The sequence below is a fragment of the Anopheles coluzzii genome, chromosome X (genome assembly GCF_943734685.1).
Source record: "Anopheles coluzzii chromosome X, AcolN3, whole genome shotgun sequence".
Taxonomy (NCBI): domain Eukaryota; kingdom Metazoa; phylum Arthropoda; class Insecta; order Diptera; family Culicidae; genus Anopheles; species Anopheles coluzzii.
This window is the reverse complement of record NC_064669.1, coordinates 25724157-25740776: the sequence shown is the minus strand read 5'-3', so window position 1 is coordinate 25740776 and position 16620 is coordinate 25724157. Positions and strand designations below refer to the sequence as shown.

At 40.9% G+C, this 16620-nt stretch overlaps 1 long non-coding RNA gene across 1 annotated transcript in view; it reads left to right on the top strand.

Moving 5' to 3' along the window:
• The first annotated feature begins 9791 nt into the window (after positions 1–9791).
• LOC125906812 (uncharacterized) overlaps positions 9792–16620 on the top strand; it is a 64757-nt gene continuing 57928 nt past the window's right edge. The window contains exon 1 of the long non-coding RNA XR_007452162.1: positions 9792–11218. This is a non-coding gene — a long non-coding RNA (uncharacterized LOC125906812). The remainder of the gene's footprint in view (positions 11219–16620) is intronic.

Below are 16620 nucleotides of genomic sequence, written 5' to 3'. Positions count from 1 at the left end.
GGAGCCGTCCGGAGCCGTCCGGAGCCGCTAGTCGGCAGCCGGAGCCGTCCGGAGCCGCTAGTCGGCAGCCGGAGCCGTCCGGAGCCGTCGGAGCCGTCCGGAGCCGTCGGAGCCGTTGGAGCCGCTGGAGCCGTTGGAGCTGTTGGAGCCGTCGGAGCCGTCCGGAGTCAGCCGGAGCCGTCCGGAACCGGCGGAGCCGTCGGAGCCGTTGGAGCCGTCGGAGCCGTCCGGAGCTGTCGGAGCCGTCGGAGTAGTTGTAATAGTCGGAAGCATTCTGAAGCGCATTAATTTCCCGATATTAGTGATAATTTTATTTTAAAAAAACAGCTAACGAGTAAAACAGGAGTCTTCTTCATTTATTGATATGAAGTTTTTTTGTGTGTTTTTTTTTTCAAAAATAAAGCCAAAAATAATTGTTTGCTTCGTATATATAAATAGGAAAAAAATGAATCAAATTAGGAGGTCAAGGAGCAATAGAACTATGACGGGAGGTGGGTTTGATAAAATACGAACGAGGCAGACGAGTGTAATTATGGCAGTTTTGCACGGTTGTTTACATCGACTAACGTGTATGGTTTAGGCCGCACTTGTTTTTTTACCGAATAACATGATGGCACATGGACAAGACAAAGAATATAACTATCAATCATCCGTCCATCTTTTATGAAAATAAAGATCAATAATAGTTTGATTCATAGTTTTTCCCTATATATACGGAGCAAACAATTGTTTTTGACTTTATTGTTTAAAAAAAATACAAAAAAACTTCAGAGCAATAAATGAAGAAGACTATTTTTTTACTCGTAAGCTGTTTTTTAAAATGAAATTATCGCTGATATCGGGAAATTAAAGCGCTTCAGAAGACTTCTGACTATTACAACGACTCCGACGACTCGAACTGGCTCCGTCGGCTTCGACGGCCCCGACGGCCCCAACGTCTCCAACCGGTTCCGTTGGCTCCAACGACTACGACGGCTCCGATGGCTCCAACGGCTCCAACGGCCCCGACGGCTCCGGACGGCTCCGACGGCTCCGGACGGCTCCTACGGCTCCGACGGCTCCGGACGGCTCCTACGGCTCCGACGGCTCCAGCTGCCGACTAGCGGCTCCGGACGGCTCTGGACGGCTCCAACCGGCTCCTTCGGCTCCAACTGCTACGACGGCTCCGACCGGCTCCAGCTGCCGACTAGCGGCTCCGACGGCTCCAACGGCTCCGACGGCTCCGGACGGCTCCGACGGCTCCAACGATTCCGGACAACTCCAACGGCTCCAACGGCCCCGACGGCTCCGGACGGCTCCGACGGCTCCGGACGGCTCCTACGGCTCCGACGGCTCCAGCTGCCGACTAGCGGCTCCGGACGGCTCCGACGGCTCCGACGGCTCCGGACGGCTCCGACGGCTCCGACGGCTCCGACGGCTCCGGCTGCCGACTAGCGGCTCCGGACGGCTCCGGACGGCTCCGACGGCTCCGGACGGCTCCGGACGGCTCCGACGGCTCCGGACGGCTCCGACGGCTCCGGGCGGAATCGACGGTTTGAATTTTTCGGAATCGGAGCCGGAGTAGCAATGCTCGGAAGCGATTCCGAGCCGTGGGTGCGATTCCAGCTACCCATCACTAGAGCCGACTCGTGCACCGTTCTACCACACGCATCGTGAGACGACGTGTGACCGTTCTATCGCACGCATCGTGAGACGACGTGTGACCGTTCTATCGCACGCATCGTGAGACGACAGGCCGAAAAAACTGACCGAGAGGAAAGCTGCAGTTAAAAAAAAATAAATAAAAAAAATAAAAAAAAACGCCGCAAAAAGACACCGTAAGCCGCCACGTGAAGACAATCCAAGCCGCCATCGCAGTGTCTATCTGAAGACATCTATATCCCGCCATCGCGCTGAGCAAAACCACGCGATCTGAAAACACCTATATCCCGCCATCGCGCTGAGCAAAACCACGCGATCTGAAGACATTTACAGGGTTTCACACTTAATCTCAAGACCGCGGGACCCCTTCCCGAATCTGTCTTAGCCAAAGCCAAGACTGCGGTATGATGCTTGAAAACGTTGATGATACCCGAATTCATCGGATGCAATGCTGAATCTGCGGCACATTTCTCGAAACACACTGGTCCGCGCCGAGGACATGCGGTCGAATATTTTTTTTACACGGATAACCTTTGTGTACATCAGTGTACTGAAAACAGTGAATTATTTTTTCGTGTTTTTACCAGAAAAGATTATTTAAACAGTTCAAACTACTTTCTTAACACTTGTAAATATTTTAATTAAACAAATATGCATTCACTCATTCTATTAAATTGTCTTTTCTTGGTAAAAAAAAAACGAAAAGGATAATTGAGTGTTTCTAATAGACTGATGTACACAAAGGTTATCCGTGTAAAAAAATATTTGACCGCATGTCCTCGGCGCGGACCAGTGTGTTTCGAGAAATGTGCCGCAGATTCAGCATTGCATCCGATGAATTCAGGTATCATCAACGATTTCAAGCATCATACCGCAATCTTGGCTTTGGCTAAGACAGATTCGGGAAGGGGTCCCGCGGTCTTGAGATAAAGTGTGAATCCCTGTATATTCCGCCATCGCGCTGAGCAAAACCACGCGATCTGAAGACATCTATATCCCGCCATCGCGCTGAGCAAAACTATGCGATCTGAAGACATCTATATCCCGCCATCGCGCTGCTCAAAACCATGCGGTCTGAAGACATCATACTAAGCTGCACACACTTAACCCTTCGAGAGCAAGGTACGTAACCACAAAATTGCCACATTTTTTGTTTTAAAGAGAGCTAGCTAGATAATTTAAATTATTTTTTTTTGTTGTTCAATTGCGTCAAATTGCGTTTATATTTATTATATTTATTTTAAACTGCGTAAACTCAAACCGCTAACAAATCGAGTAAAAAGTGTTAAACCAGTGCTTAGTGAAAAAAAAAGCTAAAACTATGATCCCTATATTTTCTCATAATTAGTTATCGCGTTGTTGATTTTAAATAGTTATTCAATACATTCAAATCCGTCCTATATCTCAACCTGAAAGTGCGTTTATTACTAAATCCATTCTACGTAAATTATGCTATCAAAGTGTTTGATTGTGTTGAAAGTTCGACGAATGCTATAAAGTCCTACAAGCTTGTGAGGTGATCGTTCGTCATTGGTTTCAATCCGGTTTCTTGCTTTTGATCATTTTCCTTTTTAACAATATTGGCATATTCCTGAATTTAAAACAATTTGAATAAACCTTAACCATTTAACAAAAGGATCTCGTCCTAAACCTTCATGAAAAGAACAACTCGCGCTACTCGTACACCTCGGCGCATCATTACTGCAGTTGGTAATATTGTAAGGCACAAAATGGCTCCCAAACTTGATATTCAGTTGGCTCTGAAGTTGATTAAACCTTTTGATGGTACACCCACATTACTAAATGCATACATTGAAAGTATCGAATTGTTGCAAGATTACGCACAAGAAGTAGATGAAAAGGAAATCCTCAAGTTTGTGAGAACTACTTTAGTTGGTATTGCCCATGGAGTTATCGATACAGCAGAGACGCTAAAACAAGCTTTCGTTCTTCTACGAACACGTTTTAGTGTGCAACTAACACCATTAGCCGTGGAAAAAGAAATCCTGTCCCTAAGACAAGGTGCTAAATCGATTTCTGAATTTGGGCTAGAATTGGAGAAAATGGCTGCTAAACTTGCTGCTGCTCACGTGTCTACTGGAACGTTTGAAACCGAATTTACCGCGCATAATATAGTAAACCCTATAGTGATTCGTGCATTCATACAAGGTTTAAACAAAGCCAATACAAAATTCTTCCTTCAAGCTCGCAACCCCTCTACTCTAAATAAAGCCATATCTGATGCTTTGGAGTGCGAACCAGTTAAATCAGCTGGAGAGGATAGAGAAATGACACTTTGGTGTTCATATCCGCAGAACATGCGTCGATATACCAGACGCCTTCATCACTCGTATTATCCTAGATCATTTTATAATCAACCTTACCGTGGATCCAATTCACAACGTTTTGGTAACAATTTCTCAAGTGAAAATCAATCAAGATTTACCAATAATAACAACAGAGGAACGTATAGAGGTAGACCTTATTCCAACAATCACTTTAGTCAGTTACCATCTAACAATAATTCCAATAGACGAAATAATACAACAACTCGAGTGCAATTGGCATCTAGTAATCCATTAGAATCAGTTAACGGTAACATCCCAGAATCTGATATTGAACATGAGGAAATAATTAATTTATTTCGCTAAGTTACATTTCAATAGCAGTGTTAAAGCAAAATTTTATTTATTTGGTGAATATCATGATCTTGTCCTTGATACAGGAGCCACCTGTTGTGTATTAAATCTTAATTACTTGCCTAAAAATGCAATTATCGATAAAACAATTGTGTTAAAAATGTATGGAATTAACGGTCCAGCCAAATCACTAGGATGTATTAACATCATCATTTCTACGGATTCAAATAGTTTTCATATAGCGTTTCATGTTGTGGATACATTGCCTTCTCATATCGTAGGATTAATAGGAGCTGATTTTCTTAAAAAACATAAGGCTATCCTAAACTTTGGAAATATGGATTTAATTTGTACTACCAATAATAATGCAGTAAACCTAATAATTCCGCCTAGAACAGAGATTGTTACATTTTTTGAAACAGCAGAAACCAATACTTGTGTTGTATTAAATCAAGTGCTTCAACCAAATGTGTATGTAGCAAATTCTATAGCCCATCCTAAAAATGGTAAACTTCCAATTCTGATAGCAAATTTCCAAAACAAAACCGTAACTTTAGCAAAGATACTTCCAATCATAAAACCTGCTACAGATTATAAAATATTAGAACTCAATACTCCTCGTCACGATAGTAATCACGCAAATCAACTATTAAAAGAACTCAAACTAACTCATTTATCGGAACCTGATAGATCTATTATTGGGAAAATTTGCATCAAATATAATGATGTATTCTGTCTACAAAACGATCAATTAAGCACTACTTCAATTTACGAAGCTTCCTTGAAACTTAACAACAATACTATACCAATATATTCCAAACCTTACAGACTACCCTACTCCCAAAAGGCAGAAGTAGAAAATCAAATTAACAAAATGTAGAAAAATAAAACTATAGAAGAAACACAATCGGAGTGGAATAGTCCAATCTTATTGGTCCCTAAAAAGAGTGCTGATGATACAAAGAAATGGAGACTCGTAATAGACTACCGAAAGGTAAATACGGTATTGCAAAACGACAAATTTCCTCTACCCAACATCGATGAAGTCATTGATACGTTGTCTGGATGCAAATATTTTTCGCATTTAGACTTATCCCAGGGGTACTATCAATGTCCATTACGAAAAAAGACAGGCCTATTACAGCTTTTACAACCCCTACCGGTCAATACCAAATGACTAAGCTACTGATGGGATTAAAAATAAGCCCATCTACGTTTTCAAGGATGATGACGGTGGCTATGTCAGGATTAAATACAGAACAATGTCTGATATATCTAGATAACATTATAGTATTTGGAAAAACAATAGAGGAACATAACAAACATTTAATGAATATATTTGAAAGATTAAGAAAGGTAAACCTAAAGCTAAATCCGGAAAAATGCCACTTCCTTAAAGAAGAGTTAATCTACCTAGGTCACTATATTTCCGCGGAAGGTATAAAACCAGATCCGAGCAAATTGGAATGCATCCAAAATTGGAAAGCCCCAACATCTGCTGATGAAACTAAGAGATTTGTAGCTTTTGCAAACTATTACAGAAAACATATTAAAAACTTTGCTGCAATATGCATGCCACTAAATCGTTTGACAATGAAAGGTGTTCCCTTTGAATGGACTCCTGATTGTCAATTTGCGTTTGAAAAATTGAAAGAATCATTTGTTAAACCACCGATTTTAGATTTTCCAGATTTTAGTTCAACAAATACTTTCAATTTGCACACTGATGCCTCCAACAGTGCCATAGGAGCAGTCCTTAGTAATCAAAATGGAAAACCAATATCATTTGCTAGTAGAGCATTAAACAAAGCCGAATTAAATTATGCAACAATTGAAAGAGAACTATTAGCAATAGTATGGTCAATTAAACATTACCGTCCCTACTTATTTGGAAGACATTTTAACATCTTCACAGATCATAAACCTTTAACGTATCTATTTACCATGAACGATCCTTCAAGCCACCTAACTAAATTTCGTTTAGCGTTAGAAGAATACAACTTCACCGTCTGTTACAAAAAAGGAGCAGAAAATGTAATAGCGGACGCCTTATCCCGATTGACAATTTCTGAATTGAAAGCCATGAGTGTGCGAGATGAAGTGCTAATATCTACGAAATCCAAAACTGAAAGCAACGATACTTGCGAAGACATTAGTGCCGATTATGTGACTCAACTGCTTGAGAAAAAGTATCAAAAATGCTCATTTTCTATTATGATCCGTGTTAGAGAACTCGATTTGTCTCTGGTTTGATATATCGAACTGAACGAAGGTCATTTGCATTACCTGACTCAAACGGAGACCGTTTTTTGTCAAACAGCTTTCCGTCAGGTTAAAGCTACGGAAAGCGGTTTGTTTTACGGTTTAACTACTAAATACATATATTTAAACCACATGAATTGCATGTAATTAAATTCAAAAGGGATTTTTTGTAATTATTCACTACAAAAAGGGTGGGAATTACAAAATACACAGAAATTAGAAAATCATACCACAAGCGCTACTTTTCATGACATTGCCAAACACATTTAAAGAACAATAATATGCCACACGTAGAAATATTTATAAATTGGTACGATACTTCCTGCGTTACGCGTTGCAGTTTGTTTTGACAAACAAGTCCATTTCAGATCAATTTGGTAGCAATGTCTCGAGTCAACGAAAGAAGTCTCTAACAAGCTTGTATAATACCGATTTCGTTTCAGTTCGTGTAGCGCGATTTTGTTTGACACATTTCCGTTTGAATCAGATAATCGACACTATTAATGAGTCAGCAATATCTAAAGTAACCCATGTTGAGCTTCAGTTAAATCCTAATACTAAAGATCTTATTGTTTCTAAACACAAAATAATATTACCACAATCCACCACTATCGTTCGCTTACGAGGAATGATAGTAAGGATAAAATCTTACATCAAATCGTTGAAAAGTAAGATATATTTGGTAATAAGAAAACGTGATGAACATACAACCAAATTCATGGAAAAGTTAAAAACCCTCAATGAGAAGGGGATGCCAAAAATAATCATACTAAACGAAGACGTAAAAGTACTTGGAGAACGAGAAAAAGCAAAGAGATTGATTGTTATGAATGATTATCATACACTACCAACCGCAGGGCACGCAGGAATTCAAAGAACGATTAATACAATTAAGCAAAAATACACTTGGCCCGGAATCGATAAAGACGTTAGAGATATGATAGCAAAATGTAAGCACTGTCAGCTTTATAAATCAAATAAACCATTTAAAATTCCTCTCAAAATAACAGATACGGCCAATGAAGCAATGGAGAAGATTTTTATAGACCTTGTTGGTCCCCTAGTAAATTATAACGGATTTGAATATATCTTAACTACGCAATGCGATCTAACTAAATTCATAACAGCCACGCCAATCACAAATAAACGAACAGATACAGTAGCACGAACTTTCGTAGAAAAAGTCATCCTAAAGTATGGAGTGCCAAGAACCATTTGTACTGACAGGGGAACTGAATTTTTATCAGGATTATTTAGCGAAATATGTAAGGTATTGCAAATTCAGAAATTACAATCAACCGCTTACCATCACGAAACAGTTGGAGCGCTGGAAAATTCACATAAACAGCTAGGAAATTTCTTACGGATATATAACGAAGAGAAAGCACTGGATTGGTTCCAATGGGTAAACTTTTACGAGTTTGCTTATAATAATACCGTGCATATCGCTACAGGATATACACCATTTTACCTAATGCATGGAAGACAGGCTAATGTACCAACCAACATAATAAATGAGAGCGCAAAGAAAGTGCGATACAATCTAGACGACTATGCGAATGTTTTACAAATAAAATTGAGAATAGCCCATGCAGAAGTCAGGGAAAGGTTGATAAAAAATAAGCAAAAAAGCAAAATCCACTACGATGAAAAAACAAAAACGAAAATGTTCCAACCAGGCAATCAAGTACTAATCAGGGAAGAAAACAAAAAAAAAAAAATTAGAACCTCCATACACTGGTCCGTACACCGTAATCAAAGATGAAGGAGAAAACGTTAGGCTCGAAGATCATAATAAAAATGGAAGTAATACACAAAAATAGGCTCAAGAAATGGCATAACTAAAAAAAAAAAAAAAAAAAAAAAAAAAAAAAAAAAACAAATTGGGCGTGTTATGGGATCTGCATGTTAAGGTTAGCGTAGTGTAACGCATGCTTTAGTTTATAGCAAACCCGAAGCTAGAGAGTGCCCGCGAGAGGCACTCAGTTAGGCTTTATAAGTAGTGGCAATGTGGTAACAAAGCTCTCTCTTTTGCTCGACACCGAAGCGATCGGTTCGACGCACACACCCATCCTGTTATCTTAAGTGGTGATAATAAAAAGTACTTGTAACCCCTGTAAACCCACAAAACAACATGAAGAATTTTTAAATCTTACAAACTATCATCTTCCAAACGTCATTAAATAACCTCGTCACGGGTCTCGATCATGGTACCAACCACAACCAATAATTGATTGGAATATGGAAAATCTACACAAGCAAGAATCCAACAGAACAATACTTCAACAACATTTCAATGCGCTGGTCAACACAAAATATTCAATTTATCACCATATCTATACAGACGGATCCGTGAAAAATGACGATGCCGGTTGTGGTATAACATCAGCCACCAGTAATTGTGCCATAAAATTACCTTACCATACCAGCATTTTCTCTGCAGAAGCCATAGCAATACTCATAGCTATGGAAGATCTCAGCACTGAAAAACCCAATGTGATTTTCACAGATAGCGCCAGCGTACTTCGATCATTAGAAGCAGGAGCATCACACGACCCACACATACAGCGCATAGAAGAACTACTCGAAACATCTAAAGTAGCTTTCTGTTGGGTACCTAGCCATATGGGCTTACCTGGAAACGAAAAAGCAGACCATCTTGCTTACAAGGGAAGAGTCGAATCGCCTAATCAAGATGATGAATTATCTAAAAAAGACCTAATCAGACTCAGCAAAAACATCGTTTCTTCGTCATGGCAAAGAATATGGCACACAACATCAAGTCGGACTCTACGCCAAATCAAAACATCCACAAACGGTTGGCCAGATACAGACTCTAGAAAAGACCAAAAAGTTTTGTCTAGACTGCGGATAGGTCACACACTCCTCACCCACAGCTATCTAATGGAAAAGAGCAGTCCCCCACTATGCAGCTATTGCGGTGTCTTCATTACCGTCAAACACCTTTTGGTTGAATGCCGTGGTTATGAACATAAACGCATAGAATACAACATCTCAAACAACATCGATGATGCTCTATCTTATAACAAACTCCATCAAAAGAACCTCCTCAAATTTCTGAAAGACACAGACCTATACAACAAAATATAATCAAATCAACCCAACTCCACACCAATAATCTACCTGCAAAGAGATGAATGTAGTCGCAAGACTCAAAATCTCTATAAACAAATCTTACTACTACTACAAAAACTCGAGAAAGATTTCGGCACATTAAAAAAATATATTTTTTAGTCACTATACACTGTGCTTCATGATGCTTAGAAGGTCGTTGAAGCATCAAACATGCTAAAATTAAAAAAATATTAGATTAGTGTTAGACGTTCTCCTACGCTTGTTTTAAATAGGCTTCTTCACCCTCAACTGGCAGGGGCATCGAATGGTCTCATCAGCAGCGGCACGAAATAAAATAAACCATCTATACAGCGATAACACTTTGAATCCCAATCCAGCTTCTCCCATAGCGTCTCAAGGTCACACACATATTAATAAATGCTAACACCCACCAATAACAATACACAACCGCAATGCACATATGAGTATCAACGCATACACCGCAACAGCCAATCAGCTGGCGGCGGAAGGCACGGGCTGAAGCGCAAGTAAGGCAGGGCAGGGTGTGGGAAGGGAGAAGAAGCGGATGAGAAAATGGGCGCCAATAATTTTAAATTTTTTGACCGTTTTTTTTGCTCCACCGCCATAAATAGTTCGTCCATTTCGCCAACAGATGGCGCTAAACTTGCTCGACCCAGCGCAGGAATCGCTGAAGTCCAGCGCGGGGGACGGGCCAAAATCTGCGCTGGCCAGCGCAGATTTTGGTACATTTCCTGCGCTGGAAACTGCTCGAATTTGCGCAGCGGGTTTTATCGGACGAGATTTATCCCAGTCAGACAAATCGGACTTAATTTACCCCTATTTTACCGCTAAATTACCGGTAATTTAAGAGTAATTTAATGGTAAATTAGCAGTCGTTAATTTACCCATTCGTGCAGTTTTGACAGATCCTATTTCCTCCTCTACAGGTGTCCCCCGAGATACGACTGTATTTGGGACCGAAAAAATGTCCCAAAGCAAGGCGTAAGTCTAAATAGCCGTATGTCGAATATCTGTGAATATAAAGTTTATAACTGATGTTGAAAAGTCGGAATCTATGATATCGTGTATTTTATTTAAAATGATGTTCGATAATGTATTAATTTTCCTCCAAAAGTCGTTTACACGATGTAGATATTCAAGACCGCCCAAGTGCCACAAATCCACTAAACGACCACTAAACGGCTTCTAAACGACTCAAGTTCTCTACCTAAACGGAATATAGAAAGACTTCGTTTAGCAGACGGCAAACGACTCATGCATTCTAAAAATAGCAAAAAAGCTAGTGGCGCTCTCTGCTGGTGGGATACCCCAACCAGTGGAGCTTCCGCTTGGCGGAGAGCTTTCTCATTTCCTCTGTACTGTTGTATGGTTTCGCATTGAAGTTATGCATCGCTAGAACTAGAACGGCGATACGATTGTTTAAATACTAAACTCCAACAGAAACCACCAGCACTGAAGCAAGTGAGATTTGAGTAATGGTCGTTGGTGTTGATACCCACGTATCTGACCACACGACCATTCATATAGATTTTTGCTCAGAAAGTTAGAAGGCTATATAGGTGATAATAAGATGAAACTTGTCGAAACACATTGCAAGAAAAGGATAGCCCGATCGACAGATTCATCATCGGCCCGCTTTCGCCTTTCCCCGCTGCGCGGTTTCCGTTCGCCCCGGTCCGTCAACGCCGCGAGTAAAATCGGTACGTGTAGTGTGTGTAACAAGCGTCGCCGAGTGTCGTGCCTTTTTTTTCGCAAGGACAAAAACCGTGTTCGATCGAGTTTCCGCGCGTGCATATAAGTGTCGCGAGTGCCCTACACGCCCGCGTGTGCATAATCGTCGCGAGTGCACCTCACGCCCGGGTGTACATAAGTGTCGCGAGTGCCCTACACGCCCGCGTGTGCATAATCGTCGCGAGTGCCCTACACGCCCGTGTGTGCGTAATCGTCGCGTGTGTCCTTCACGTCCGCGTGTGCGTAAGTGTCGCGAGTGTCCCGTCCCGAGTGCATTGCTCTCCATACGCACCGACGTGTTTCCCTTGTGTTCTGTATTTACTGTTGTGAGTTCACTGGTTTATTAGAAAAATACTTCGGGTTTACACAATTCGTTTTATACGCGATAACAATGGCTATCGGAGAGAAAAGAGAGTCCAAAAAGCGCGGACGCAAGCGGCGTGGTCTGCTTGGATGACAGCTGTTGACGTCTGTCACTTATCCTGCGTTCACATACATAACATTTCCTCCCTGCTTTAATAAAGATGCTTCTAGGGAGAAAATTTCTTGGGAGGCTGCCGGAGTCTGGTCGAACGACGCAAAGTTGTTGACACGTTTCCTGGTGGTTGTGGGCTGGAAGGTGGTGTTGAGAAGGTCCCATCCTCCAAATCGTCATCAGCTGTTACGACCTGCTCTGGTTCTGCTGGGGCTGATGGTGCTGCGTGGCCATAGAAACGAAGCCTTCTAGTAGCGGTACTTGAAGATACAGCTAGTGGTGTCGATGTGGTAGTCGTTGCAACCGGTGGTGAGATTGCAGCTGAAGAACTTTCTTCTTCATCGTTGGTTCATTTCAAACCGTCGAATTTGATCAATGTGCCGCTTCAAATGTTGACCGTTGTACAACACATCGTAATGTAGGTCTCCCAATCGGGCGAAGATGGTAGCCGGAATCCACTTGTCCATGCGCGTGTTGCCTGATAGTACGTAGACGGACTGTCCAGGTGGCAAAGTTCGAAACGCAGGCCGGAACTGGGCTTTTTGTCTTTCGGAGACACTGGAGTGAACAGCTTGTGGTCTCACGAGGTCGAGTCGAGTACGAATGTTTCGTCCAAGAAACAGTTTGGCTGGAGAGTCTTTCGTCTCGGCGTGTGGAGTTTTACGGAAATGCTGTAGGAATGTGTTTAAGTTGCGTGTGAGGTTAGCACTTGTTGTTCCCATAGCTTTGAGACCATTTTTCACCGTTTGGACATAACGTTCGGCTTGTCCATTGGTTGCTGGGTGGTAAGGTGCGGTGAGTTTGTGATATTTGACTCCACTCTTTTGCAGGAACTCTTTAAACTCCTTTGCGGTGAACTGAGTACTGTTATCGGATACTACGGTGATCGGTACTCCATACGTTGCAAAGAGTTCGTCTAGAATTTTAATTGTTGCTGCTGAAGTTATAGTGTTTGTGGGCTTGACTTCGACCCATTTACTAAAAGCGTCGACAACAATTAACAGCATAGTGTTGCATACGGGACCAGCGAAGTCAATATGGATGCGCTCCCAAGGAGCACTCGGATACTCCCAGTGATGGCTGTCGAACCTGGGAGGTGTTGGTCCATAACGAGCACATGCGTGACACTCCTTAGCTGTTTTCTCTATATCGGCGTCGATGCCGGGCCAGTAGACATATGATCGGGCTAAGGCTTTCATCCTAACGATGCCGAAGTGTGCCACATGCAAATCGTTAAGAATGGCTTGACGTAGTGTGCTTGGTATGACTACTCGGTGCTCAAAGAGTAAACAGTTGGCTGCGATTGTGTACTTCGATTCGGGTGCTTTGTATCCATATTGTCCGAGGTTTTGACCTTGCTCAAGGTGTTGAAGGATTTTTCCTAGGTGAGGATCTTTGCGTGTTTCTCGAGCAATGTGCTCTGCTCTTACTGGCAGTTGTTCGATTTGGACATGCGCAAATTGTTCAAAATCGTCGCCTGAGCTTCTTCCCTCGTCTTTGAATTGGTTGACATTAGAATTGTTCGGAATTCTCGAACAGTAGTCAGCGTTCGTGTTGAGATTTGTAGGCTTGAATACAACATCGAAGTTGAAGTGTGCCAAGTAGTCAGCATAATTCGCCATTCTGCTAATACACAACGTTGGAAGGAATTTCTCGGGGTGTAGAATTTGTGTTAGCGGTTTATGGTCCGTCACTAAAGTAAATTTACGTGCATACAAATAGTGAAATAACTTTTTCACTGCCCACACGATTGCTAACGCCTCTTTGTCTATCTGCGGATACTTTTGCTCTGTTTTGGACATTGTGCAGCTAGCATAAGCTATGGGGCGTTCCGTTCCGTCAGACAATCGGTGTGATAGTACGGCTCCCAAACCGGTTTTGCTGGCATCCGTGGCTAAGATTATTGAATTAAAGGAGAGACACGTCTGTTCCGTTTGGAGCTCAGATCAAGACTGACTTAATTATATTTGAGTTCTATTTATATATATACAGGAAATTGATAATTCCAACATGGTTATACAATGCAAAGGAATTAATTCAGGAATTCTGTTTATTTCACATAGTTTTATGTCTTATTTATAATAATATCAAAACAATTTAGAGAAGATTAATCCTCGATTATTTCTTCATTTTGGCATCGTGGCAAATCTTCTTCTTCTTTTGGTTCAACGACAGTTGTCGATCAAAGCCTGCCTGTACCACAACTTGTGGGCTTGGCTTTCAGTGACTTATTGATCCCCCCATACCAGGATAGTCAGTCCTACGTATGGCGGCACGGTCCATTTGGGGCTTGAACCCATAACGGGCATGTTATTAAGTCGTACGAGTTGACGACTGTATTACGAGACCGGTAATCGTGGGAAATAGTTAAATAAATTCCTAAAATAGTTCTCGCAATCCGTACGGTTTATGTATCATTGTACTGCCATTTTCGATTGAGGAGTACAAAGTATATTCATTGTTCAAAAGCAATCAGCTGTGTTGATCTACGTACCTGTAATTTAGTAAAAAAAATTGAAGCATTTTCCTTACAGGGTTTTACAAGTCAGAATCGAATGTCAGCAAAACAATTTCAGAAGCTCAAGATTCATTTTAGCTGTCAAACGTTGTTGTTTCACCGCACCGATGCTATTTTCAATAGCGCAAATTGATTTTTCAATCGCTCAAGTTGTTTTTTTAGAGGCCTTTCGCATCGTTTTGCAAATTCAAACACGAATTTTGAGATTATTTGTATACAAATCAATTATTTAGTGCATTTCTAGCGTTATATTTATGAAACATTACGTATTTATGATAAAAATGGCGATTTTCTATGCAAAAAGCTACATAAACATTGTACATGTTTACATACGCAAGTGCTCGTAGCTTTTTGCACAGAAATACTCATTTTTTACAATAAATACGTAATGTTTCATAAATATAACGCTAGAAATGCATGTTACTATATTAAGAGGCAAAATTTCATGAACAAGCGACAAAAATTGGTGACCATGAGACAAAAATTGGTGACTTCGAGACAAAAATTGATGCGCACTGACAAAAATTGACGCCTTCGAGACAAAAATTGATGCACACTGTCAAAAATTGACGCCTACGAGACAAAAATTGATGCACACTGTCAAAAATTGGTGACTTCGAGACAAAATTTGACGGCAACGGCTGTAATCGAGGATTAATCTTCTCTAAATTGTTTTGATATTATTATAAATAAGACGTAAAACTATGTGAAATATAGAATTCCTGAATTGATTCCTTTGCATTGTATAACCTCTTTAATTTTGTTTTGCATTCTGGAATTTTAAAATATCAAAATAACGAAAAAATACCAAGAGACAAAAATTTGTGACCATGAGACAAAAATTGGTGCCTTCGAGACAAAAATTGATGCGCACTGATAAAAATTGACGCCTTCGAGACAAAAATTGATGCACACTGTCAAAAATTGACGCCTACGAGACAAAAATTGATGCACACTGTCAAAAATTGACGCCTACGAGATAAAAATACATGACTTACAGCCAAAATTTGACGGCAACGGCTGTAATACACGATGCGCAATCTCAGACAGTGTTGTTAACTGTTGACATTTTTCATGACAGTCACCGTAAACAGCCGGTCAAAATAATTTTTGGCTGATGACATTCATTGCTTCCACGACACGACTGTCATTAAACGAACTTCATTCGTGTCGCTACCGTCAGGGCTGATGCAATGACATTAAATGTAAACAATGTAGTCTGAATGTCATTTGACATTTTTTGAACAACACAAATCGATACGATCGGAGGATTATAAAGTGTATCGTCGCTGAAAATGGGGATTCTAGTGAAATAGCAAAAACTAGTGAAACGAAAGCCTTTGCACCGCACGCTCTGTTGTAGTTTGACATGAATACGGCCGTTTGCAATACGACACAGTTCACGATTCATACAGGTTGACGAATGTCAAATGAATGTATCTTGAAAATCATGTCTTCATCAAGGATAATGTATTTAGAAGGTTGATTTTTATCGCTTTTGCTGGGCGACATTGTGGGGGACATCTGTCACTCTCTGCATACAAATTTTATTACCCCGCACCAGCCCTCCCCGATTTTTATACCGGAGGCTCCGGAAGAGAAATGTCAAGTCGAGAAATGTCATTTTGCTCTGAACAACTTCACCTTGTCATTTATAACACCTTGGTCTTCATGTCAAATGACATTTTTTGACGGGAATGTCAAATGACAGAGAGAGATGGGAATGGGAAGCTTCAAATCGAATGAATGTTTACAATTTTATGTCGATGAACGTCACCGTTCGCAACACTGATCTCAAATTGCGTATATATTCGTTTTATCAAAACATAAGTCATTTCGCGTAGCCAACCCTGAGCTATAAACGTCATTTCCATATATTTTCAGATTGCGCCAAGATTGCGCATAAATTTTCAAGATTATATGTCCGAGATATATACATTTTTTTTGACCGATAAATATATCAAACCGACCCGTTTGACAGATAAATATATGCGCAATCTGAGATTGCGCATCGTCTATTGCTACGGTTAGGCTCCTGTATAAAAAAAACAGGGATGGCGGCTGCGGGGTAATTAAATTTGTATGCAGAGTGGCAGATATCTCCCACAATCTCGCTCAGCAAAAGCGATACAAATCAATCTTCTAAATTCATTATCCTTGTACACGACCCGAAAATTTTTTGACGTAAAGTTTCCAGATTTTTGAGTTTTCGCCTCAAGTTTCGGGTCGTGTATCGA